General features: G+C 43.0%; 1 long non-coding RNA gene across 9 annotated transcripts in view; it reads right to left on the bottom strand.

The window, feature by feature from the left end:
- The window catches only part of LOC129196088 (uncharacterized), a 95977-nt gene that overhangs the window by 36694 nt on the left and 32677 nt on the right, over positions 1-26606 (bottom strand). For 6 of the 9 annotated variants that reach the window (XR_008574045.1, XR_008574051.1, XR_008574052.1 and 3 more), the window contains 4 exons: positions 22192-22252; positions 4444-4523; positions 3674-3765; positions 2012-2218 (listed from right to left, as the gene is read on the bottom strand). This is a non-coding gene — a long non-coding RNA (uncharacterized LOC129196088). Of the gene's footprint in view, positions 1-2011; positions 2219-3673; positions 3766-4443; positions 4524-7160; positions 7377-22191; positions 22253-26606 lie in introns of those variants that run through there. The other 3 variants (XR_008574050.1, XR_008574047.1, XR_008574046.1) reach the window with 3 other exon arrangements.

The raw sequence follows: 26606 nt of genomic DNA on the forward strand, positions 1-26606 counted from the left end.
CTTCTTCAAAAATAATTGTTCCACTTTCACAACTTAAACATTTTGGTTTTACGCAGCAGGTTTTATACTGCCTGCTTACACGGTGGGTTTTTTTTTTTTTTTTTCCTTTTCCACCAGTTCTTTGGCGTTTACAGCATGATTATTTTCCCTGAAAAACTATTTTAAAAGACATAAATACCATGAAATTGGAAGGAATGGGATTCTACAATAAACTAATTTTTGAGAGAGAATAGGAGTTGGAGGGCCAATACCCTCCTCTGATCCAGAGCTGCAAGCCTGCAGTACACCCAGGCATTCAAAGTCACTTGATATAAAGGCGAACAGAAGCGTCTATCGCTCTCACAAACAAATCGCCGCCACTAAGCAAAGAAAGAATGGATCCACGTCACCTGACAAATGAAACTGTTTTATCTGCTTCCCAACGACCTCAGAATTAAACCACCTACGAGCGCTCCCTACCACGTCCCACAGCCAGACCCATGCGTAACTTCATCTGAGATTTAATTTCTTCAGTCTGATGTCAAGTAACTCCCCCGCCCCATTTTACTCAGGCGCAAATGAGTTGCTGGTTTGCACGAAGTGCATTTGAACACTAACCAAAGCCGAAAACCGATTATGACAATCGCAGAACCAGGTTTGCAGCTCTAATTTGATGTTGCTTAAAACAAACGAAGGGAGGAAGGGCAGAAGGCACCAGATGAAAGATAGGAACAGCAAAGCGGAACGCTCTCGGTTTAAATGGATAAACACCACACTTTGTGCGCTTGCCAGACAGACACATACCTATAGATACAAGCTTGTGTGGAATATGACCACAAGTTCGGATCTACGGGTTTGTGGCAACAGGCAGGGATCTCTTCTGTAATTGGCTAGGTTTGGGTTTGGGTTTTGTTTTTAAAGAGGAAAACCATTTCTGCAAACGAAATTTCAGAGCTGTTAGTAAGTAGCAGCCTTCATTCTCCTCAGCACCTTAAAACCCCTCCTTTGGAGGATGGGGAGGGGGGGAAGAGTTGCTTACTGACTTTGTTATAACATTAGCTCTGTTGCTACAGTTTCCTTCATTCCCGTGTAACCCTTTGGGGAAAAAAAAAAAAAAAATCAGCAAAATAAAACGAATTCTAAAATAAACAAAATAAAGCGGATCTGTGTTTTCTTCCTCAATACACATGCATCCCCCTTACCCTGCAAAAAAGTTGCCTTGTTTCTGTTCTGGCAGCCTGGTTAAAACAGACAGAAGAAACTACTGCGTAAGAGCTGTTTTAACTTTCAGAGAAGTCATTACTGGTCTGGGGTTCTATTTTAATTCTATTTTTAAAGAAGAAAAAAAAACCTCTTTCACTTTGCTCACTAATTCAGAAATTTCCCCTAACTCCGGCTCTCTGCTGTCTCACTGCATTTCTTCCTAAAATGACAAACATAAAACTTCTTTAGGATTTTTCTAATAAGTCTTGAAAAACAGTCGTGGAAGCATCCTCTCCTTCCCCCGAAGTTTCCAAGTTTTCTTTCCTGCGTAACTAACATTTCCCATTAATGAAATTTTATTGGGTGGGCAACTGGTGGGGAATTAGGCTGAAAAGCAGCCTGGCTGTAAGCTCCACATAGAACTGGTGAGCAAAATCAGTGAGATTAAATGTTGCCTAAAGTGTCACAAAAATTTCACTTTCTATCTCTTCTCTTTCTTCAGAAGATAAACTAAATTAATGCAAGCTAATATTATCTTCTATAAAATGAAACAGTCAACACTTGCAAAATAATTTTGCTATTTGGAGGCTTTTAGAAAGTTCCCCTGCTTCTTGTGTAGGTTCTTAAAATAAATCACTTCAACCTTTCCAGCCTGGTAAGTATGCAATTAAAACACAAATTTCCTTTATTGGAATTACTGCTTGGGCTGGGTTACAAGAAACTCCTGTTCCATCCGGCAATAGAGATGTTAAACTTTCGCCATCTGTCCAAAGGTTATCTAAATCGATCATCTAAATTTAGATTCCTACCCTTTTACTCCGATACCTACCTTAAAAGTGTCCAGCTTTTCCAAAGTTTTCAGCACCCAAAATTCATACCAAGAACAGGAGCTGCAGGGGTTCGGCATCTTTGAAAAAACCAGGACAACTTTTTTGTTGGGTCCTAAATGCAATTTAGGAGCACCCAGAATTCAGAAAGCTCTAGCCCTGCAATAATTGTGCAGCGGTCAAGGCAATGGGTCAGGGAGCACGTGGTCCTGCAGACAGAACAGAGTCACATCATGCACAAATACACGTATTGTGCACTTCTTTGGAACCGAACTGCAAACGGAATATAACAAATGTTACCCTACCAAAAATAACCCAAGCCCTCCAACTACAAAGCTCTTTTATTTCAGGGAACCTCAGACTCAAATTCAAATTGTCTTTTGACCCTTCTAATAGGGCCTAACAGGCACAATATTAGGAGTCAGTAACGTTGCTGCTGCATGTACCAGTATTTCTCACAATGGCAAGGAATTTTTCCGTCAGACTTTTGCATGCCACTCTCATGCTATAATGCAATACTGCATGAGACGGAGTGTCGTCTTTGTATTTATTTTGACCCTAATATTCTTTACGTTAATGTATGTGTATGAAGGTAAGCTAATTTGCATGTGTCTGTGCTGGCAAATAACCACTTTATTTTTTCATATGAGAGAGGAAAAAAAGTAATGATCTCACTGAAGTACACATGCTATCTGGAGGTTAATTTTTTTACTAGATTTTCCTAGTTCTAAAACTTTTCTTTTCCACCCCCCTCCCCACCCCCCCTTAACAGCTCACAATCTCACTTGCTAACCACTGGGACAGTTCAAGTCCTTGAAGGAAACCAAGAGGTAACATTTGGGTGGCCTGTACATACCTCCTTGCGGTATAGGACACGTGTCCTCAATTCTGACTGGTCTGAATGGAAGTTGCAGGCACCCAACGCACTTCAGCAACTGCTCTTTATTACCGAATTATCGCAGCTCTTCTCAGAGACAGAACTGAGCCAGACCTTCCAAGAGCCCATCACATGCTCGTAAGGGCAGCTGTTAGGTGTTGACCCACACAGAAAATACACCCTTTATTTAGTTGCCTAAACGAGGGCTGATCTCTGCTGCAATTCTGGCCAACCATCTCCTACGCCCTTGCTACCTGATTGGCTTTTACGAAACAAAAGGGAAGAACGAGCGTTAGGATCCATCGCCATAGCTTCAGCTGTTAAAAAAGGAAAGAGAGAAAAAGAGAGAGCAGCAATAGCTATCTCCAGAAAAGCACCTACGTGTGCCGAATAAATCACTCGAGCAGGTCCCCGCTATAAATCTGATCGACCGCTTCTGCATTCCTGTGAGCCCCGGAGAAAGGCAGCTCGGTGGCACAGAGATTTCATTTAGTGGCACCTGCATGCTGTAAATTACGAGTATCCAGGAACCAACCTACTCCTTTTCGTACGTTTTGGAAAAACAAACTCATGGACAGTTTTTGAGACAGTGAACTGATAAAGGCAGCAGCAAATGAACACGGTTTTGTTTTTTGAATGATATGGATTTTATTTTTAATGAGTTCTGCTTTTTTAAAGGGGAATTTCACTAAAATATATTCAGGGAGATCGAATGAGAGCCATAGATTATACAAGATCTGGGGTTTGAAACGTTGTCCCACATTGATTAATCATACAGCTATCGTACCTTTTGAAAACCTGATGAACACATACACAGTGGCAGAAAATCCATGATAGGCAAACAAATCAATCATCTTCACACTGTACTTGTCTAGAATGCTAAGATTACAAAGAAAAAGTTTCAACTTGTACATTAAGGATCATATTATTTATATTAAGGGCTGTGATATACTAAGGATACTTCGCTTCACTATTAATTTATTAATATGTCAACGATCACGGGATGAACGAGGCTTTGGCACTAGAACCTGGGACAGCCAAAAAAGTAATACGCTTTCGTTAGTATTAACCCAGTCTAAGACTGGCATTTGATAGGTTTCTAGCCAAAGGAATACAGAAGGAAACATGTAGAAATAAAGTCTCTAAAGACATAACATTGGTTTTGGTCTGTGGGTGGTATTCTTGCAAACCACAAAGCATAAATGCCCTGTCCAGGAAAATCGATCATTATGGAATGCATTGTGTGCCTGAGTAAAAAGCTGTTTGCAGCCATTTCATACTTCTGCCATGAAAATAAGACAAACGAGAAACACGACCACTAAATAATTCCCATTCTTTTCCCTCACCCCTTTCCCCCAGTTTTAACCCCAATTTATTTAGGCCTATAACTATATATATAAATCTCTCTCTATATATTTTTATACATATATGCACACACATACCCTCTATCTTAAGTTTAAAGACCTGTATCAATAAATTTCTGTACTTCAAATAATTTTAAGAAATTATAAGGAAAAGCAAGATACTGACTGGAGAATGTATGAGAAACCAAATTACCTCAGTAGCAGCATTTTACAAGATTTCTTATCGAATGTGCGCTGCCATATTGCTAGGCCCAACTCTTCAAGGAACGTATTCTGGAAGACAAAATATTTATGGATATTTTCATGGCATATTTTCAAGAAATGGATTCTACCTTTATAAGCCCAGAGGCTACAGCTTTAGAAGCAAAAGGAACAGACAAGGTTCTAAGAGAGAAATTACTCCCCCTCTCCTGATATCCCAATTCTAATTTTTTTTCTTTTTTCTTGGAAGATTATTTTCCATATTACATATTCCTTGGATCGATTCACTCCTGCCCTCCCCCACACAATGAGTTAAATCTGTGGAAATAAAACATTTCTTGTAACACAGACATTTCAGAAGTTTGCCAATTCTATTACCACCAAAGCGATTAAGAAAAATAAAGCAACGTGGAGGTTGCAACAGCAAATGCATTCCCTGCTAGTTAGTAACACGCATCAACTTCTTAAACTGATTAGTTATCATATATAGATCCTTATCCAATTAAAGTTTGATAAAACAGAATCAAATAGGAGGATCATTACCTGCTTTTGAGAAGGTTCACCAAGCAAGCATTTTAAGCTTTTTGACTCTTTTAACACTGATACAAGGAATAATTATTTCTCTCTGCCGATGCGATTGTTAAAAGAAGAGAAACCCCGGATTGTGGTGGCTTCGTGGATGCTATTCTTTTTGCACCACAGCAGGATTCTTGGCTGCCAGTCCAAGCTGCTTTCACTTGCCAAGTTTTAAGATGCCGGTTTTGCCTTTCATTTTATTGTTCCTTTCGCAACGTTAAAGACCGACTTAAAAAACCATGCACAGCTGCTATCGGGGAGAGGGGGGGGGAATTATTTGAATTTTGCACAAGAATGGAGATGAGGAAGGAGCGCGCTGTGATGTAACCACAACGACACCCACAGAAATATTTCCAATATTGGGGGGGGGGACGGACTCACGCTCAGAATCCTGGCGTTTGCCTACAACACAGTTGGGATCTAGTGTAAGAGAAGGAAATAATAAAAACGTCCAGACCTACGATCAACCGTAGTCACATTAGAGGTGGAGGCTGACACTTCTCCCCCCACCCCTCCATCACCTATTTTTTTTTAAATCCACTTTCTGCGGCTCGAGACTATTCTTTCTCATTGAGGATTTCTTCCAGGGGGTGCAGGGAAGCAGAGGTTGGGGAGTAGCCTAACAAAAGGATTCCCCCCCCTCCTTTCTCCGCACACGGATTCCTACCCCACCCTTTCCGCTGCTTCCCTCTGATAGGAGTTCACCCATGCCCAAACATCACGGCCCTTCTTTTGACGCAATGCCACCGTGAAGAGACTCGGCATCACGGAGCAAAAAGCTTCCATCAAAATTCAGTACGGGGCTGCGAATTCTTTCATCAAACACATTCATTTATCGTAAGCAACCGATTTTTTTTTTTTTTTTTTAAAGAGACTATGTAAGAGGAAGGTGGGAATAGATTTTTTTTTTTTTTTTTTTAAAATCCCCAACTTCTCTGTATATGAGTTGATTTATTGTATTTTACTTGATGTAGCAACAAAATTACTGGGACTGGTACCAAGGCTCAAATGCATTTAAATGAACAAACAGCAACAAAAAGTTGTTTGCGATCCTTCTCAGACTTTAACTAGCTATTAAACGCGTTACGGTGGCTTGTGCTCAAAATATCACAAAGTACAGAAAGATACAACTCTCCCATCAGACGCACACAGAGTCAGCCTGAACAACTACTTCTTGATGCTGGAGGGACGTACGCTTCGTATCTGCGCGAAAGAAAATTCCCACTCTCGAGTTACCCGTGACGGACCTGCACGCGTACGAAATGCGCGGGGGATCGTCAGGACGGCTGGAGACGACTATTTTTTGCGGCACATAGGTGACTGTTTATACAGCCTGCGAGCCAGAAAATGGAAGCTGTTTCAAACATACAGTGATGGAGGGTGAAAACAGCTCTGACACCAGCTGTTACATGTGCAGAGGTTTACGGCTGACTTTACAGCAGAACTAACTGCGACTAGCAGAAGATGAATACACCCCCCCCCCGCCCCGTATTTCACAATTTTAAGAGAAAAAGAAACAGACTACAGGCGACTCGAAAGTTTCTGTGCAAACCAACAGTCTTAAACAAAAGTCAGCGTGAATTAATAAGGGGGAAAGGAAAACAGAAGCTTTGTTCTAAAGTGGAAGCATAAGATGTGAAATTTCAAAATCAGATGGCTTGGTCTGTGATTTCTTTCATTTAAATGAATTGATCTGTTGCTAAACTGCTGCTCTTGTGCCAAGAAACTTTTAACTCTTTCGCCTCAAAACTCCCCACGTTTCGCTATTTTCCTCTCTCCTCCCAAGCCTGCTACGATTAAATCGGAAAGCAGAAATTAAAAACAAAGTGGGGAATAAAACCCAAGAGCGTAAAAAGAAGGGGGGGGGGGGGGAATTAAACCCACAAGCACATGCAGAACACAAAAGAGCCACGATTTGGAGCGGATCGGTGCTTCGTTAGAACTTCTACTGTATAAACAACGTGATTCTTGTTCTTACAACGTCGCTGAAACTTGGAAAGAAGACAGAAAGGCCTTCAACCCTTCGCAATTCCACGTACAGCAAGAACTCCGGGGCAAACCCAACAGAAACAGGGCTAGCAGCAAGAAAAACAACAGAATCCCTGACCTAATTCATTGCAAACGTTCACTTACCGAGAATGCCTTAAGCATTTCCAACAGAACCCCCTTTCCTACACATGTTCGCCTATGTGAAAAAGAACAAAAAAGCAAACTGAAAAGCTCTCAAAAACAACCCAAAAGATAGCTGCTTTGGTAAAATTTGGGTGAGAGTTCCTACTGCTTTTCCATTTTGTTTTGGATTTGTTTTGCCCACTTTAAAAAAAAAAAAAATTGAATTAAAAAAATTGAAAATAGACATGTCGTAATTAGAGATAATTCCAGGGGAAAAATATTTATGTGTAGACCAAAAAAAAAAAAATTTTATATATGTATATATCTCCCACTTTCCAGTTCTGCTGCAGTTCCCCCTAAACTGCTGCTGCTTGCTCCAATCTGCTGCCTGCTTAACAACGGAATGACAGGCAACATCTGTTTGTACAGCAGCCAAGATCAAGCCTTCAAAATTTTTTTGGCTCTGTTTCTTTTTTTTCTTTTTTTTTCTTTTTTTTTTTTTTGTTTTTTCCCCCTACCCCCCTCCCCCCAGAAAGCTTTAAAAAAATAGAAGTAAAAGAAAAAGTAAAAGCGCACAGCAAGATTTCGAAAGCGACTCAAGTGAGGCAGCAACTATTTTCCCTTGAGTTATTTCAAGGTACAGTACTTCGAGGATAACTCTTTCCTCTCTCTCCACCCGCCGTCACCTCCTCCCCTGCTCTCCCCACCCTACGTCCTCTCTCTTGCCCCGTGCTATTAATAAAGTATCACACAAACTGGAGGGAAAAAAAAAAAAAATCCAACGTACCTTGATCACTAAAAGGCCACTCCCTCCTATGGGAAGGGAGGGGGTTTCTTCAGTAGGCAACTAAAAAAAAAAAAAAAAAAAAATTGTACGGGGAGGGGAATAATGGGACGGTTCGGGGGACAGTCTCGCCACAATCCTCTCACCCTCTTTTTTTTTTTTTCCCCTCTCCTCCATTTTACAGACTCTGAAATATATCGTGCATATTTTGAAAATAAAAGAAATTGTTTTGAAATAAATAAATACACGAAACAAAAAAATCAGCCCAGATCCAAATACAATTCAAATGACTAACAATGTCAGTCTACTGCCAATTCTGTGGCAAATCGGGAGAAAGCACAATAATTCCACATGCTGAGATGTGAACAACTGGAAAGAAACCAACTCTCTAGAAGTCACAATGAAAACTATTACAGTGCCCCCACCCCCAGCCCCACTGCCACCCCTTTCTGAGTCTTCCCCTGTACCCTCCTCCCTCCAGGGGGAGAAAAAAAAAATAAAATTTTAAAAAAAAAAAAAATTAAGCCACTAATTTAACAAAAGGAAAAGGAGCAGGAAAAACAACAACAAGACCATCAACCAAAGCTATTTAAAAACTCAGGGAATGTTTTATTCACTGGTGATTTGGGACAACGCTCCCGCGCGCGCGCACACCCCCCCGCGTGGGGGGGGGGGGAAGAAAAATCAGACAAGTTGCTAAGGAGACTTGTGTAAACTCAGAATACAGGCACATTTCTGGCCTTTCCCCCTATATTCCATCTCGTATTCTGATCACGCACCACTGCGGCACGATTGCACCAATGCACTGCATTAATCTTGGCCTTAAACGGGCTGACTGGCAAAGCAAACTGTGTGTATATATCATCTTTCAAACTTAACAAGTTAAAGGGAGAGAGGGTGGCGGTGGGTGGGGAGGGCTGGGGAGGGGGGGGGCGGGAACCTTCGTGCTGAATATAAAATATAGGAGCCGAGCTTAGTAAGGGAATTTTAAAGAGGAAGTGTTATCCAGGCACACACACACACACACACACATATATATATATATAAAGCTGCAAGCCTGCCCGAGCCTTCCTGCGTCTCTCTCGCTGCGTCTCTCTCGCTCCTCTCCCACTTCTCCCGACAAAATCCCCGTCCCCTGGCAGATGTCTGAAACCCTGCCAGATCTAACAATGTCGGACCCGCTCCCTGCCACCAGACATTCGGGGCCGCAGACTACCTCATTCTCTCAGCACAGTGGGGTCATATATACATATTAAACAACTATATTTATTTATTTATATATATAATTTTTTTTTTTTCAGTCACTGATGTGCGTGTTCCTAAACCATACGGTTAGAGATAATATTTTTGCCTTTTACTTTTAGGAAGGGGCAGATTAAATCAAAGCCTGAACTGTTTGTGGAAGGTGACTGTCACCGCACAGCACAACTGATGATGCACCAGCCCTCGGCTGGGACGAAATTAAACTTGGTTAGGGTTTTGGTTTTTGGGGTTTTTTTTCTGTTCCTTGTTATTTGGGTGCAGGAAATACATCTCTTTCTTTAATCCCTCCTTCCGTCTCTTGCAATCTCAAATACTCTCCCACTGACGGACAGCTCGGTACAATCATTCAACACCTGCCTTGTGCTTGTTTTGCGCGCTGCCTTTCACAAGACAAGGATTTCAATCCTCACATGAGGAACCCAGTAATCTACAAATTCAACAGCAGCACGTACAGGAAAAGCCAATTTCATGGGCTGTGCCTTGGAGCCAGTCCTGGAGCATTACCCCGCTCTCAGGTCCAGCTGAGGGCTTTTACTGAAGGCAGCATATTCCAGAAGCGGAACCCAAGCTACCCTAACGAGCATCTTCTTCACTTTACACCCTGGCCAGCAAAAGCACAGGAGAGGTGAGTCCATCTGCTCAGGGTTTCCATGCCAGAGCTGAGAGCCGTCCCTGCCTTCGTTCCCGCCACGGTGCCGCCCCATCCAGGAGAAGCATCATCATACGTTGGGTGTATAGGGTCAAACGCTCGTTCCCTGCCCCGGTACTTGCTATTCACGTGAGGGACTCGAACCCCATGCTACAGCAGGGGTGAGGGTGCTGCACAGCCGCACGTCCCGTGGGCTTTGTCTCAGCCGCAACGTAAGATGCAAATGGATAACTGTGACTAACGCCCTTGACAAGGCATAAAGGAGGGACAATATGGAAATCTGAAAGAAAAAGTATAGTCGGACTCAGAGCATCACGTGGAGAAAGGAGAGGCTGGCCATCAAGAACAGCTCTACTGGTATCTCCCACTTAACCTAACGACAGTCTCACTCATAAGGCTATTATCACGGCACCCGGTGAGGCCAGTCCTGGCAGAGTACTTTCCTTTCAGCTCCAAAGGACAGTGTGAGGGCATTGCTAACAGAGGAGAAAATTACACAGTTCCAATCACTAAATTTGGCTTCCAAAGCAAGTGAATCTGCACAGAAGCCAAAGAAGGAAATATGTATTTTTAAAATGCCTCTCAGTGGGTTAGCGCTCAGGGGGCTATAGAGCCACCCCGAACCTCCCTCCCTGCCATTCAGAGGCGTCTAGCATTGCCCCCCACGCATCACGGCTCATTCCTCTTCCATAGATCTACTGGAAAGTGGAACATTTGACTCACCTGACTGCTTATCTTTGTTTGGGAAGAACCACCTGAAACAAAAATACCAAATGAACAAGTTAAAACTATTCATTTAAGAGAAAGGTTTGGCTTTTGCCCTGGCAAATAAGGAAAAAGTCGGAATCATCATAAAAATATTACTTCTCGTATACTAGTGTTTCTCCAAGTTAAAAGAAAGCGCACAAAACAAACATCTCCCTTTCCCCAGCTTGCTCAGTCCCTTTGAACAGATAGATGCTCCAAGCCCAACAACGTGGAGTCGTGTTCAGGTCCACACACCTACGAATGGCTGAAATGAGGTTTAAGATGTTCCTGCACCTCAACTGCTTCTGAAGGAAGTTATCGCTTCTACAGCGGAGCCCGGAAAAAGGACCATGACACGGCTTCTCATAAGCGTCAATGAAAAATCAGTCGTTTTAACTTAAAACCAGCAAAGGAGATGGTATAGACCTAACCAGACGCTGCACTGGATTACGGACTGCTCACACACTTCTTTCCCCTGGGTGAGCTGCAGAGGGGAGAGCTGCCTGCAGACCTTCAGACCTTCAACCAGTCCAGTCGAGCTGGGAAGAGGATACTTGCCTTCGCCTCTAGCGAGCCGTCGGTAGTTTGCCTTTGAAGATCTCGCACTGCAAAGCAGACATATCCAGCTCTGCTGAGGCTGATTTAGTCTTTCATCACTGAGTTAGATAGCCGAGCCCCAAGCAGCCCTGCCTAAAGGAATATGCTCAATACCAGGCAAAGATCTGAGTAGACCGACTGCACCTACACCGCTTCTGTCAAAATCCGTACTGCCCACGGAGTAGACAATCGTGTGTGCATAGCCTGGACACAACTGGAGCATTTTGCCAAGGAAAACAGAATCCAGAGGTCTCAGACCACTAGATAACTATTAAATAAACCATCAGGCCTGGGAAGACAGGGTATTTGCAAGGCATCAATACAGATAGAAAATTGAGGAATAGCAAGGTAGAAGAGGCAAAAATATGCTAAAACCCACTGCCGATGCAGTACCAGGCACTTTACATGCTTTGCCAGTTCTGGGCCCTAACGTTTTCAGAGGAATTTCTAGCGTTGAGGTTGACTAAGTGGGGCTACATTTTTGTTTTGGTTGCAAATTGGAAGCCACTATTTTTATCCACAATTCCCCCAAAGCATCTGTTTCTCTCTAGCTATTTAAGACTTCCTTTTATAAGACCTAGTTAGAGGTATATCATTATTTTTAAATGTTACTCTTTGCAGTCGCACTTACATTTTATCATCATTACATGTGTCATTATCTGTGTGTTTGAACTGTGTAATTTGAAGATGAGGAGATAAAATCCTTGCAGGGGGTCTGAGAGTTACTTCCCCTTGAGCAAATATTTTGGGATAATACCTACCATTTGGTACAAGCTAGTGCATCCCCAATGAAAGGAGAAGGAATCCTTTCACAGGTCGCACTTTAAAGTCACCCAGAGAAAGAAACTGTTTGGAACCATCCAAAGAGTAGGCTAAATCCCCAGCAGAGAAGGAGAATACCCCACTTGTTCCTAGCTTGTAGTCGAGGCACAGCCATCTAGAAAAACCCGTACAAACATTGTTTTCTCTCACTGAAAACACTGTACTCACAGCGAGTTCTGTTCCTCGCAAAGAGTAAAGGATGGGGATATATCAAACTGCTTCATGGTTGGACTGTAAGACAGAAGGCAGTATGTCTTACTTAATGAGCTACACGGAGTCACAATTACAACAGACCTGACAGAGCAGTAGTTTTGGACCACTTAAGGGTTTATATATCACGATGTAAATGCAACTCAGGTCATTTAATTTAGGAGGCCACTTTCGTTTTGCTGTTTCTGTAACTGATCTACCTTGCTGCTGCTAATGGCTATGGCGATTTCTTATTGCCTCATCACCGCTCTCCCCAAGTGACAGGCAAGTAAATGAGATCTACTCCAATCTCTTCCTACAGCAGGCAAAACACACCCTATTGTTACTCGACGGGCTAGGTACATCACCAGGTTCCGAAGACTGTAGGGCACCAGTAATGGGATGCTACCACGACACGGGCAAAGCAGCAAGAGACCAAAAGTCTCAACCTCTGGGTCTAATCTGAGAGACAGACACATGCAGGAATGATGTCTAAAACTGCATTCCAAAGGGAACAGTCAGACCTGTCATGCAACCAGCAAGAAGACGTGTAGAATTTCAGCTCCTGACAAGCAACAGCCCCAATTTCACCTAAGACCGTGTTGGACTTGATATTGTACTTGGAGTAGAAGCTGCTATGCTGTCCAAGAGCAGGTCAAGTGCACAAATAGTGAAAAGAGTCACACATGTTATGAATGGTTTGGGTTACATTTTTCACACCTCGACGCCTTCTAGCAAGAAACTTTGTCCTCTATATACCCTATCCTAGAAATTCTAAAGAGAAAAAAATGTACCTTCTTCCACCCTGAGGTCAAAGCTGCAACGAAGAGACCAAGATAAGCAAAGGCAAATTTTAGACAGAACAGCAATGGCTCACTAAGAGTGGGAACAACCTTACACAGTTTGTAGGTGAGCAAAACATGGGGGGGACAGTAGGGGATCTTTTCTTCAGCTTCTCCTATCCAAACCCAGTTCACAGCTGCTTATTCAAAAAGCAGCTGCCACGTGAAAGTTCAATAAGGGAAAATCAACACCGGTCTCCTAAGGCTGCACAATGCACCCAAGGATTTGCAATTTTGCTTTCATTACTGAAGTGCCACATCATGCCAAGGGAACACTTTTTCAATAAGTGTGGGGAGGGTGGGGAGGTGCGTCAACCCAAGGACAACCCTTTGGACAACCATCTTCATTCGGAGTCAGCACACCCTGGCTAACACCGGGAGACATGCAGGGTGCTGAGACCACAGCGGGTGCACATGCAGCTCACCCAGGCTGCCCAGCCCTGCCCGGAGCTGCCACTGCCTGCCATGTGTGCCCCAGGGAGAACGTGTGCACACACCTACGCATTCCTTCTGCATTATTCCATGGGAGGTTCATTGCTTTGGCCACCGATTCACTGAGCTCCAAGCAAAGCAGCCCTCCAAGAGTCAGCACAAAGACAAAAAGCTTGACTGGCATCTCATCGGATTTGAAAGTCAGATATAAATCATGTGAGAAAGATGTTTCATTAAATGCTGCTGTCACGTTGATATGATTCCAAACCTTCAAACAAGAAATGCTACACCACGAAAGAGGACAATTGATTCTGTATATTATTTTAGACACACAAACCTACAAGCACGTACAAATTAGTTTAGTATGAAATAGATGCTGACACATCTAACGGAAGTCTCCAGCAACTGTCCTTCCCTCTGTCCCTCCCTCCAAACATGAAGCTGGCAAGCATCCATATCAGGTACCAGGGAGACAAACCTTCATCCCAGTCTTCTCCATCAGATTACGACTGTCGTCTACGAAGCCCTTCTCCAAATAAATGGATTCCAATAATCAGAGCTGCTGCATTTGAAACTTATTAAAATACAGCTATGTAGGCATACAAAATTGATTCTTCTTGGCCAGCCTTGTAGCGTTGCTCACGGACATACATTCCTTGGGCATCTAACCAAACCCAGAGAAAAATGTACCTACCTTCATTTCACAGTATTGCCACCCCTCAACCACTCTGAACCAGGCTGTTTCTCATTGCCATCAGGCTGAGTAAATAGCATTCATCATTGCGTCCTTCAAACTTGTCTGAGCTTTTGTGCCCTTACTTTCAAATTTTAAATGGTCTCCCCCTTGTAGGTGCACGGAGCTGGAGCGCTATTTTAACGCTGAAGTTTAGACTTTCAGAAAACTACCTGCGTCATGGATCACGAGTTTTCGGTGTTGCAAGTTCGCTACTGAAATTGTGAGAACAGAGCATGACGTTTTAAAGGCAGAGAAGGGAAGCATGGAGAGAAGGAGCGATTTTCAGAAGCTGACGGAGGAAGCGTACGACAGAGCCTGGAATTTATCTCACATCTCCTGGTTCCAGTCCAAACGCTTAAACCACAAGATCATCCTTCAGGACTAGGACACCAACAAAATCTTTAACTCTCATATTGTAAGATCCTGAAGCATTTTCACTAATTGTTTTGTAGCAGCGGTGGCCTCCAGACTAGGACAGGACCCTGATCTGACTGCCCAGTGTTCAAAGACAGAAAGACAGAGTTTGGGATCTGTCTGTTGGAAGACAGCCCACACAGTTTTTAATATCTGATTTGGGCATTTCACACCCCGGACGTGACGTAGCACTCCACATATTTCTGCCTCAGCTGTGCTATGACAGTTTGCTGGGATCTGAAAATGGCGAACAAGATTTTTCCAGATACAATATCTTATTGAGAGAGTATCCCTTACCACTCCCCTGTACAACCTCAAAGGAGAAAAAAAAAGAAAGAATGAACTTTAGAAAAACTGTAAAGTAAAATTTCAAAATAATTCGGAAAGAGAATATTTAGGCACAAACCAACAAGTTTCTTGGAGATTTGAGGGGAGGAAGAAGGAAGGTCTTCTACTGTCCAATACATTGCTTTTCAGTAGGTTTAAAAATACCGTAACCCCATTCCCCTTCAACACAGAACCAGCCAGAAAATAAAGTGAAACATGTTGATTATCATAGCAAGAGTGATGGCTAGGGAGGGAAAGAAGGAGGGGTAAGAGACGTGTGTCTACATGCTCAATACCAAAGCAAGGAGGGTTGGAGTGAAGTAGACATGTATCTGGAAGCAGTCAGTCTTATTGGGGCGGGGGGGTAACCCTCATGGCCACTTGTCCATCTCTGAGACTAGAGAAAGGACAAGCGAAACAAACGGTGTCACAGCTTAGCACATATCATAGAGCCACCTGACGGGGAAAAAAACCTGCCTCTCAGTTTCAAATGACTCAAAGAGAAATCGTTCCACCACTTCAGCTTTTTGGCCGCACGTCCCCTTAGAACAGAGCGCAGTGAGCATTTTATCTCCATTTTCTAAATCTAGGTTGCCTCTATCCATGGCTGCGCTGCTAGTGATACCTCTACGGTTTTGCCACAGCCCTGGCTTGAAGTCAGCCAGCAGCAGCTTAGGAAATATGAAACGGCAGCCAGCGTGTAACTAGCAAACGGAGGGGGCTTCTTACAACGCAGGCTCCGCACGGTCACTGAAGGAGACAGATCCCCTACCGTCAGTGGTGGCTCGCTTCAGGAGAAAAGCCTTTGGGCCCACAATCCAAAGCCAAGAAAATTCACTTCTTCAGCTGCTGGACGCAGCAACGGGAGAATGCATCATTCATTACCACCATGTATTCCAGTATGGCTACAAAACCTGCCTCTGGTGAGAGGAGACAGGGATGGAACAGACTGAGAAAGTAGTTCACACATTGCTGTCAAATTTCTGGAGATATCCTCATGTCTCTCTTTGAGATACTTGCAGATCTAAGACCAGCTTAATTGAAGTAAAAAAAAAAAAAAAAAAAAGAAATCTGAAACCAGCCCTCGCAGTTCAAGAAACGTAGTCTTTTCCTTTTCCTTGCTCTTGTGGGATTGTCCCTTAAAAGGCCTAAAGGATGAACATGTAGAAGATGGTCTCGTTTGTCACAGCAATGTCTACTGCTGCAAAGTGAAAGAGGGAGGAGTGCTTCAGACCTGCTTTAGATTAGGAAGAGACAGGAGAAATGAAAAGAGCATCTGACACCAAAATAAAACTATTTTGGTCACTGCCATCTCCCTTATTCTAAATGAAGCAATTGTGGGCTACGTTTGTTTTGCATTCATAATTAGCAGACAGAACAGATGGCAAAGGCGTCACTTAAAGCCACACGTCCGACAAAATAACCCAGGCTGCCAGTGCAATTTTTCACTAGGAACAAGGAATACTTTCCCCTCTTCTTCCCATTGAAACATATCCCAAAGAAATGAGGCCAGCAAATGTTTGCATCAAGTAGGGGATTCACCGCAAAAAGAAATCCATTGTGTTTCAGAGTGTGTTGATTACTGGCTGAGTGAGGAAGAAAAGGGCAATAGCAAATGGATTGCTAAGAGAACAAAAAATAGGAATGGAAAACAGCGATGCATTGCCAGCAATATAACAAGGGGCTCAAATAAACATATAGTCTCTCCTCCCTTTAGTCTTGTGGTTCAGGCATAGGCTGCAACTCAGGACATCTGTGTTTCATTTAAAAGACAGCTGAATAGGAGAATCTTTTATCAGTGAAGGTATCTGTTGTCCCACACCCGTACCTGACTCCTTCTGCATTAAATACGCTTGTCCTCTCAATACCTATCTCAGTTGAAGGGTACTGGAAAACTCACTGACAAACAAGCTAGGCACAAAGTTTAGTGCATCACCCACTGCATACGGACAGTTCATAACCACGGCCAGTAGAGATTATTTCACTAGAAATGTGGAGCGTGAAACACGTGCGTGGCACTCCTGTTCTGTGTCCTCTGCCACAAGCACAGGCAGGGAATGAGATTTAAAAAACCCAAACCACATACTCCTTGCTGAAAACATTGAAGTGCTGTTCCTTGGTCTATTGGACAGTACTGTACTGTGTTCGGCTTGTGACACCCAGAATATGGGTATGTGAACATCTCAGAGGAAGAACTTCTCTGGGGATTCTCTCCTGACAACCCATCTTGTGTGACAAAGTCCCTTTGTTAAGTTCTTAACCTCCTGCAAAGCTCCAACAATTTAATCACGGTGCATATCCCTGCTTGTTGGAAAGAAAAAGGAGAGACAGATACTAATATAGTTTCGTTCCTTTTATAGCCTTGTGAGGTCCTCCGACAGCCTTGCTGATGAACTACAAGAGGATTTTGGCATACCATTCTCTGAGCACTATGGATAAGCTGTTCCTAGCATGCATGACTGAGCAGTATTAGGACACAGACTGATGGGCAATATAATAAACATCATGAGCCTTGCCTTACTCATATTGCAAACTGCTAGCAATTGTGAGCTTCCATAGCTATTGCAGTCTTGAAACCTCCTCTCTGGTACTATTAAGATGCTAATAATTGTGAGTCTTGTCCAGCTATTGCAATACAGGCATCCTCTCTCAGATACTGCAAATGCATTAATAATTGTGTGCCTCAATAGCTACTGCAGCGTAGAACTCTGCTCGCTCTGATGTTGCAAATACACTAATCATAACGAGACTCAGTACTACTGTAGCCTGCTCAGCTGATCCTCAGCAAAAGAACAATGCCTAGAGAAAAAGCATCGATCTCTAGGAAAGAGCACAGGCTTAGGGAAACAGGATAGGTGCCTAGGAAAGAGCGTAGACCTAGAGAAAGAGAATAGGTCCCTACAAGAGAGTTAAGTCCCTAGCAAAGCATGCAGACCTAGCACAGACCTCAGCAGGACCCAAAGCTACTGTCTCTACCTCCTCCCTCTGGTCAAAGACCCTTCCGAAAAAGGAAAGCCTCTCTGGGGAGGACTGCATTGAGCAAGCCCCATCTATCTGCCAGGTGTCTCCATTAGGAACAGGATGGACAGGCTGCCTTAACACTCACCCTTCCAGTGAGGCTCATGGGATCCTGATGATGCGCTGAGCAAACCCCTTAGCAGTTCTCCCTCAGGCCTTTCCTTCCCGGATTAACCTCCCCTGCCCCCCAAAAGCATGCCTCAAACCGCTGTGAATTAGAAACATCCAAATAACGTCAGTGCAGAGGCACTGGTACTCATGCAACAGGACTAATGCACGCCAACAGAGATGTTTCTTCTCACAAGGCAGCACAGTAACTTTCTTGGGCAATTGCAGTGGAAAATCTCTCCCAAGCATTGCTGTTCCACTCACCGTCTTCTGGTGCAGGAATAGGGCTCAGAAATTTCAGCAAGATCCACAATATGTTCGTAGAATCACAGAATGGTTTGGGTTGGAAGGGACCTCAAAGCCCATCCAGTTCCAACCCCCTGCCATGGGCAGGGACACCCTCCACTAGCCCAGGTTGCCCAAAGCCCCATCCAACCTGGCCTTGAACACTGCCAGGGAGCCAGGGGCAGCCACAGCTTCTCTGGACAACCTGTGCCAGGGCCTCAGCACCCTCACAGGGAAGAATTTCTTCCTAATATCTAATCTAAATCTCCCCTCCTTCAGCTTAAAAACATTACCCCTTGTCCTGTCACTCCCTGCCCTTGTAAACAGTCCTTCTCCAAGAGACTATACATTTCATATACAGTATTACGAACATTAAGCAGAGAAAGCACACAGTATTTTATGGGCGAAAGGACTTAATACAAAGCAGCTATATTAATGCAAGATACAGTTAATTCATCATCCTAAACCAGATGGTTCTAACATTTCTGGACACCTTGTTCCTATTTCCTCTCTGTTGTATAGTGGAGACTTAACTTTGGTCTTACTTCTTTCCGCAGTTATCTGAACGTTCATAAGCAGAGAGGATTGTGCAAGAAACAGGCTCATCCAAAACATCAGTGCGACTTCCTCTCAGCTTCAGCCTCAAATGACATTTGCTTTTTGTTACCTCCACTAGCTCGAAGCTGCAAAATCTCCCTGCTTTTGCCAGCTGCCCAATAATCCAAGAGAAGGACCCCTATATGCTAAGCCATCAGGCCACACAGCCCAGGGGTATAGCTTAATACCCTCCAAATTTAGAGCTGGACATTGGTCCACCGGCATAACTTTTAAACATTCAGCAACTGCTCTAAATTAGGAAACTGCTCCACAAATGCTCCTAGAGCTGTTTTGCGTCTACTGGGAATTCCCCTTAGATTTGTAAGAGAGGCAATAGCTGCTCCCAGCATACTGCCCTCACCATTTCTGTGGCTTGCAAAGAGACCCGTGAAAACTTCACTACAGCAAAGAGGCTACAGCTCTCGCCGGTAAAATTCACACTGTGCGAAATCTGCCCCAATAGTCATTCCACAAAATGACTCAGATTCCTTATACAGAAATCTGGGGACCTGAGCTGCCCAGGAGAGTAATTCACAAAACATCAGACTCAAGTCTTAGCTATCCGGTCTGCTGCCATGCATGTCCCGCTCAGGGCTCTGCATAAAATGCAATGGCCATGGCCAATTACATGCAAAGCCCTGAAAGAAGATCACACCACCCTCCGTTTCTGCGGAAGATTAGCGGTGAAAAGACTGAGGAAATGGAGGAGAAGACTGTGTCGCCCATCTAGGCTCTCCAAAGCTCAGAGGTCAGTGCCTTAACCAGCTGGCTGTCAGACGCTTTCTAGTGTCAGGACTTCCTGATACAGTTGTGGAAAAAAAGATGGAAAAATTCAGTGCACTGAAAGACGGAGCACAGCTCCCCGATGTGCTGCCTGCGGCACTCACCTAACAAAGGGAAACCTGGGCTCTGATCCCTGCTTCAAGGACTACATATACGTTCTGCATTAAATAGTCAGCAATTATAATGCATAAACAGTCCTCGAAGCCGTAATCTCAATATAAATAGTCACGGAAATAAAACAATTTACTAGTCAAATCATTAGTACAATCACTGGAGGAGGCAGGAAGGTGAATACCCACTTTAAGACCTTGCCTCTGTCAATACTTAGTTATTCATGCAAAGCGGAACAGCGTTAATGCAGGTTGGAGTTCAGCACATGCTCCTGCACGCTGGATGTGGTTCATATTTCCTAAAGGTAGGGGAGGTAATCGAACCGGGGTGTCCCACATCTGAGGTGACCGCACTAACTCCTGAGACGCTTGACGAAAAGAAGATGCTACCACTCCTCCTTCATCTTGTCCAATTCGGCCTTTAAAAGCTCTGCAGTTCGCATTGCGAAAGTTCAAGGGAAACATATTATGTGAAACGTGAGGAAAAATGGTGTGGGGTAAAAGATCCCCGTTGGGGAGGGGGAACTGTAGACTTCTCTCCCTTAACTTCCTGATTCTGCCACTGATCTCCTTTACTCCCTCCCCGCCCCCTAAAAATAGCCCATTATTCACACAATCCAGGAACACATTAATCCCACTGAAGTCAAGGGTAGTTATAAGACTTCTGAAAACTTGGTACACTTCTAATTTAGGCACCAATGAATTCAGCAGATTAACAGGTGTCACCATATTCAGGCACAGGGCTTAATAAAAGCAAAAGGCATTTGGACCCAGAATTCGACAGCAGCAGAACGAAGCTGGTATGCTTATTATACAAGCATGCACACTCGTTATCCATCAGTTCGCAAGCCATATTATCATGCTATCTACACCCAGATGTGTTATTCACTATGTTACACGGTAGACATACGCGCATTCAATGTTTAATCTGCAATAGCACTTGGGGACATCAATTAGACATTTGTTAAATCTTTTAGAACATACATAAGTAGAGAAGTAGAGAGAGATGAATCTCAATGCAAAGAGAGGTGTTTAAAATCTCCAAAGGTGAAGCCCTTTACAAATGGATTGACTGGGTCAATTCACCTTTACGTACAGTGCTCCTGTAAGTCTTAAGCACCGGCTATTACGTGGTGTTCTACCATTTCTTCACAGTGGGAATTTTACCTGGTATGTATAATACCTCTCGCTTTCCATGGCATTAATTTTTGCCCGTAGGCAAGATTCTCAGAAGTGCCATAAAGTATGCAGTTACCTCATTCCTACTGCCTAATCATAATTGCAAGAGAATGAGGTAACCAATCTCACCACCAATAAATTTATTATCATTGCTCAACCCAATTTTCCTCCTCTCTTTTCATTTATTGAATTAAACCTATTCACATCTATGGTCTTGCATTAATGCTACGCATTTTTTGGCACTTTGAATAACAATTCCCACCATGGGAGGCAGCTCTGAACTCCATCTTGAACTCCACATCTCCTGCTGGAAGGACTCTAACTTGAGATGAGATGTCTGCAGCCAGTTACCGGCTGACGAAAGAAGGGACACGTACCACTACTAGCAGCGCAGAGGCTCGTGGTAACTCCTGCGGAGCTGCGTAAGGCACCTTCATGGCATAGGTCAGGTAGGCTGGAAGTCTCCTAGGCATGCTTTTTCCACAACTTCTTTCTAAGCTTGGGCAATTAGGCTGAGATACCTTAAGAATGCCCGAGCAATTCTTGCAGCCGCTTGAAAATCAAGCTTTCTATTGATTTTTGCATTTCTGAGCATGACGGAAAGCCTCAGAACTGCGTATTACCAGTCGCTTTTGACAATGAGACTGTGATATTCCTTAGGGCTTGCAAAATATAGATAAACATTATCCCAACATTAAGACATCCTTTCTGATAACAAGTTTAAGGTTCCTTTGGCTTTCTTTCATCCTGTTACTATAATTTCTTGCCCAAATTTCTCAGGAGGCCAGAACTCAAATCCATTTAGATGTACCCATGCAGTAATAAATAAAATAATAATTAATAGGTTACTTCGATAAAGGCTTTCCATCTTAGGGCAGAGGAAAGTATTAGTTAATTAATCATCAAGTTGGCATTAACTTATCTTTTGGCACCTACAATAAAATGTAAATCTAAAACGAGCAGTAGAGGGGGAACAAAGAAGTAAGAAGCCAACAATAGTTTTGGAAATGGATGACAAAATCCAAATGTTCTGCCTCACTGCTGCTAAATTAAGCGCAGTGTTATCAGTGCAAAGATTAAAAAAAGAGAGATTTTCCTCTGAACCTTAAGTCACACTTCTTAGCTGCACAGGACGTGACAGCAGTAGTGAAGACAAGAGAATTCACTCACCCTGAAAATGAGTGGAAATAAAAAAGGATCCGTTCGGTTCTTGATTTCCTCAAACACAGTTCTATAGAGCAGAAAAAGAAAGAAGGACATTAGTTTATTTTACGCAGCAGACGAAGAAGCGATCCCCCACACTCCTTCCTTTCCTAGGCACCGTCCCACCCACCTTTGCCTTCTCTGCCCTCAGTCCCTTGCAGGGCACGAGGCGGGGGATTATAGCCAACCTACCCTTTTTTTATACTGCTAAGTGGAAAGGGCTCTAGCAAAATCCTTGCTTCAGCAGAATATTGTTCTGGGAATTATTTTGGTGTAAAAAGGATGAGAAAAATTGTTTTCCCACCTTCCATCAGAGGCTCTCAGCCGCTGAACGAAGATAAAAGATCCTCACATGGAACTGACTTTTCTCCAATTGATTTTGTTTAGCTTCCTTTGGAGTAAAACTCACTCCTTCAGAGAGAGGTCAGTTCCAGAAACACATGCATAACGTTCAATGTACACATCAATTCGAGTATTAAGGGATGCAGGTTCTCCCATGACTCCTCTGCCTACAGCCGAACTGCACCCCCTCTGCCTCTTGCTCTGTATGCATAATGAAAAGTCAGTTAGGTTCTTGTTTGTTCTGTTACGATTTTCTGGGATTTTTGCAGAAGCAAGAGAGGTTTCATCATTTCTGTCCATATGATACAGCAATGACAGAACAGAAGTCACCAAAAGGGACATTACACTCTCCTAAACCCCCTGAAAAATCATTTCTTCTCCTAATTAACATTCAAGTGTGGGAAACCAAGGTCTTAATTTTAAAGCTGCTCCAGGGCTTTCCTATTGTTTTCTATTGCTGTTGATTTTTGATAGCATTACTAATCATTACTGCTACACCGAACCATAAACTGGCAGCCTCAAGACAAACGGATCCAAAGCCCATCCAAGCCAAACTATCTCTGCTACAGACTTTCTCTGAGATCCTGGGCGAGTTAGGTACTCTTCTGGTGCATCAGTTCCCCATCTGTTGAGGTAAGACAGAAAGCTTATGGTGGTGGTCTTAGATAACCATGGAGCTGGAAGTTATCTAGCCATTAAGATGGAGAAATATGCTGTGATGGCCTTGGGCTCAAAAGACAGATCTGCTGTAACGGTTTTTGGATTAGACAGTTAAACCTAGTCTTTACCATTGAGACATTCTTGGTAAAATCACTTAACCAACTTATATCACCATGTATTTCTCAGATAAACCTGATGATATATTTCCTTCAGAAGAAAAATGGTGAAAACCGTTAATGCTTTGTAAAATACTGCTAACAAGAAAAATATTACAGCTGGCACTCTTACCCCAAATCCAGATGAGAACCAGCAAGGGAAATGAATACACACACTTCTTTTAAAACTGCAATTAATAAACATTCAGTTCAGTTCCATCTCAAACATTTTGCAACCACCTGTGGGTGTTTATTGGATCAATCCTGCCCAGGCACAGGCAAATCACTCCCTGGTAAAGACGACAGTAGGATGGATGGGTACTTTGTTCCTCCAGAAAGCCATTTTATACCAAATGAACTGTGAATAAGGGAGGGTAGAAAGTCTTAAACTATCTTTGCTCCTGCCTTTAATTCAAGATATCCTAAACTACATTTACCTACAATGACCTCCCAGGAGTCCTACCATCGCCCAAGACTCTCTAGAGTCTATAAACCCAGTGTTGCCAGAAGGTATGAAGGCATCCGACACAGGGCAGCTCCAGCAGCCGCACAAAACCTGGGGAAATGATGGTATTCTATAAAGCCAGGTTCGACAAGCAAAAACCAATGTCTTTCTAATTAGCAGGGCTACTTAGGCACAGCACAGAGCCCACGGCTTCTCAGACAGCCCCTCCAGCCCCATCCAAATAAAAACCTATTATTTCCATAGATCCATATTTTACCCCTAATCTCCTCTGTCCTTCTGTTTCCCTTTTGCCACCAAAATGATATGAAACCCAGCAATTCAGCATGTTCTGATTAAACGCACAACCCCCATCGAGGCCTGGTCTCAGCTGCACCAAAGTCCATTCAGAGGCTGCGTTTTTTTCCCCCAACTTGTCCAGCCACGGTGACTTACAAATCAACAGTAAGGAGAGGTAAAATGTTTCTGGATCTCTAAAGAAAGAGAGGATGCAGTTTTAGGTGTCAGTGGTTCGGTTTTTATTTTTTTTTCCACTGAATTTTGTATTCATTAATTTCATTTCAAGAATGAAGTCAGATTTTTTTTTTTTTTAATGTGGCTGGTTATTTGACAAGTGAAGCATTAGATTTGTGAGTTGTTCTGCAAGCCAAAACATGCTCCCTTTTTCATTCATAACACTGAGCTGCTCTGCGTTAAACAGCCGATTATCATGAATGAAGTGGGTGTAACTTCCTTGAAATCCTCCAAAGACCTGTCAAAGCAGAGCTACTGCAGCTCAGTTTTCTCCTTGAAGCGTACAGATCATTGGTTTAATTGTTCCACACTGATCTTGAAATATGCTTTCTTGGTTCAAAGCATTAGGCGGTATCATTTTTTGAGGAGGAAAGGGGAAGGGTGGAGAATGGTGCCTCAGGATAAGAGAGAAAAGTGGGTATATGTCTCAACCATCAAATTTAGATTTTCTTTTGGAATCTAAATTGAGCTTCATCCATTCAAAAGTGTGTCAGACAAAATCAAAGCCCTGGCCTGTTTTGCATGGATAATCAAGAGCCTCTGGCTCTTTTTGTAAGAGGAAACGTTTAACTCTAAAGAGAAGAGGTCTGATCTTACGGTTAAAGTGCTGGCCAGTGACTTAGAAAATTTAAATTTGACTCCAGGTCTGCCATTCTGCATCCCGCTTCAAACCTTTTGGTCCTGCCCCGGTGTTACCACTTTTACAAAGGAACATGCTGGTATTTGCAAACCGTGATGGTCTTTCAGCTTAGAGACTGCAAGACTGCACATACACTAATAAACAAATATACTCCAATCTGTGTATATGAACGTGTTTAATATAAAGCTCTTTCCAAGGATGGCCATTATCCCTAAGAAAAAGACCTGCAGCATCTCGGCTATTCATTTTATCACACTTTAGGACACCAACGGATGGATCTTGGCCAGTAATAAATTGTGATAGTGCCACTGACTTTGGTGGACCCACCAAATATCCGATTCATGCCTGATCCCTTGCCTAACATTTTTAAAGCCTGGCAAGCTAGAGGTGACTACAGGAAACAGTAAAGAAAAACAAAAACATGAGTACTAACACACTTACAAGGGTTAGTCTCAGGCAACACCGGGGAAAGTGGCACCAATGAAAACTATTACAATTTTTGTATTTCAGCTCAGATTTTCTGCTAAATTTCATTATCTCACCCACAACCAAAACAACAACAACAAATCTTGATGGTACTTTCACGACAACAGTTTTTACACATCTCTTAACAGCTATAACACTAACAAAGGCTGGCGCTTTTGGGAAAAAAAAAAAAAATTGTCCAGCATTTTGGAAATCTCAAAACTAGTAACACATTGCAGCCAACTCCAGAGACGGTGCTGCTTCCCACCTGCTCCTGATTCCTTTATCGCCTCCCCTGGGAGCATTCACTTTTGACTGGAGACCATACCAAAATGCTGTCCCCTCTCCTTAAGACCGCAGTGCAGTAAGCTAAAAGTGCCCACAGCAGGGCAGGTACTCTACCAGGTCCATCTTGTAAAAAAAAAAAAAAAAAAAAAAAAAAATCCACATCTCTTTCTTGCTTACCAGCAAATGGAAATCACAAGACCATGTCCCGAGGGATTATTCTGCTCCCATTAACGTGAGCGAGAATTTTTGACACTGGTTTAAAAAGCAGCAAGAGCCGGCTGACATACAAGCAGGTCTGACAGGTTGCATTTTCATTCTCATTACTATTACGGGCATGAGGATTCATTTCTATTTATCTTTAGCTGGCATTCGGTCCTGGATTTAAACTGCATCTGTGGTTGCATTGCTGTGAAATGTATCACTACTTATGACTCACACTGCAAAGGACACATTTGTAAACTGACCCACCATTGACAAAATCCTCTCTTTCTTCATTTGTAGGAGGCGAGATGAGGCATAGGTTCCTTGTCTGATTCATTTCCTGAGGAAATTTTTACTCTATGCATCTTTTTCAGTCCTTATTCAGTCACAGAGTAGTGAAGTGATTAATACAAAATCCATGCTTGACACAGAGTGGAAGGAGGATTCAAATTCTTTTAAAATCAGCGCTTAATTAATTGCTTAGAAAAACAAGCCATTGCCAAAAATGTGTGGGGTTGTTTTTTGGCTTTTTTTTGTTTTCCCTTCCCTTCCCTTCCTTTTTTTTTTTTTTTTTTTCCCCCCAGTTGAGAAAGCTTTTTCAGTTGAGAAACTAATTACAGGCAACGGCACACAGCGAAATGCACGAAGAAGGACA

Source organism: Grus americana, chromosome 24 (genome assembly GCF_028858705.1).
Source record: "Grus americana isolate bGruAme1 chromosome 24, bGruAme1.mat, whole genome shotgun sequence".
Classification (NCBI taxonomy): Eukaryota; Metazoa; Chordata; class Aves; order Gruiformes; family Gruidae; genus Grus; species Grus americana.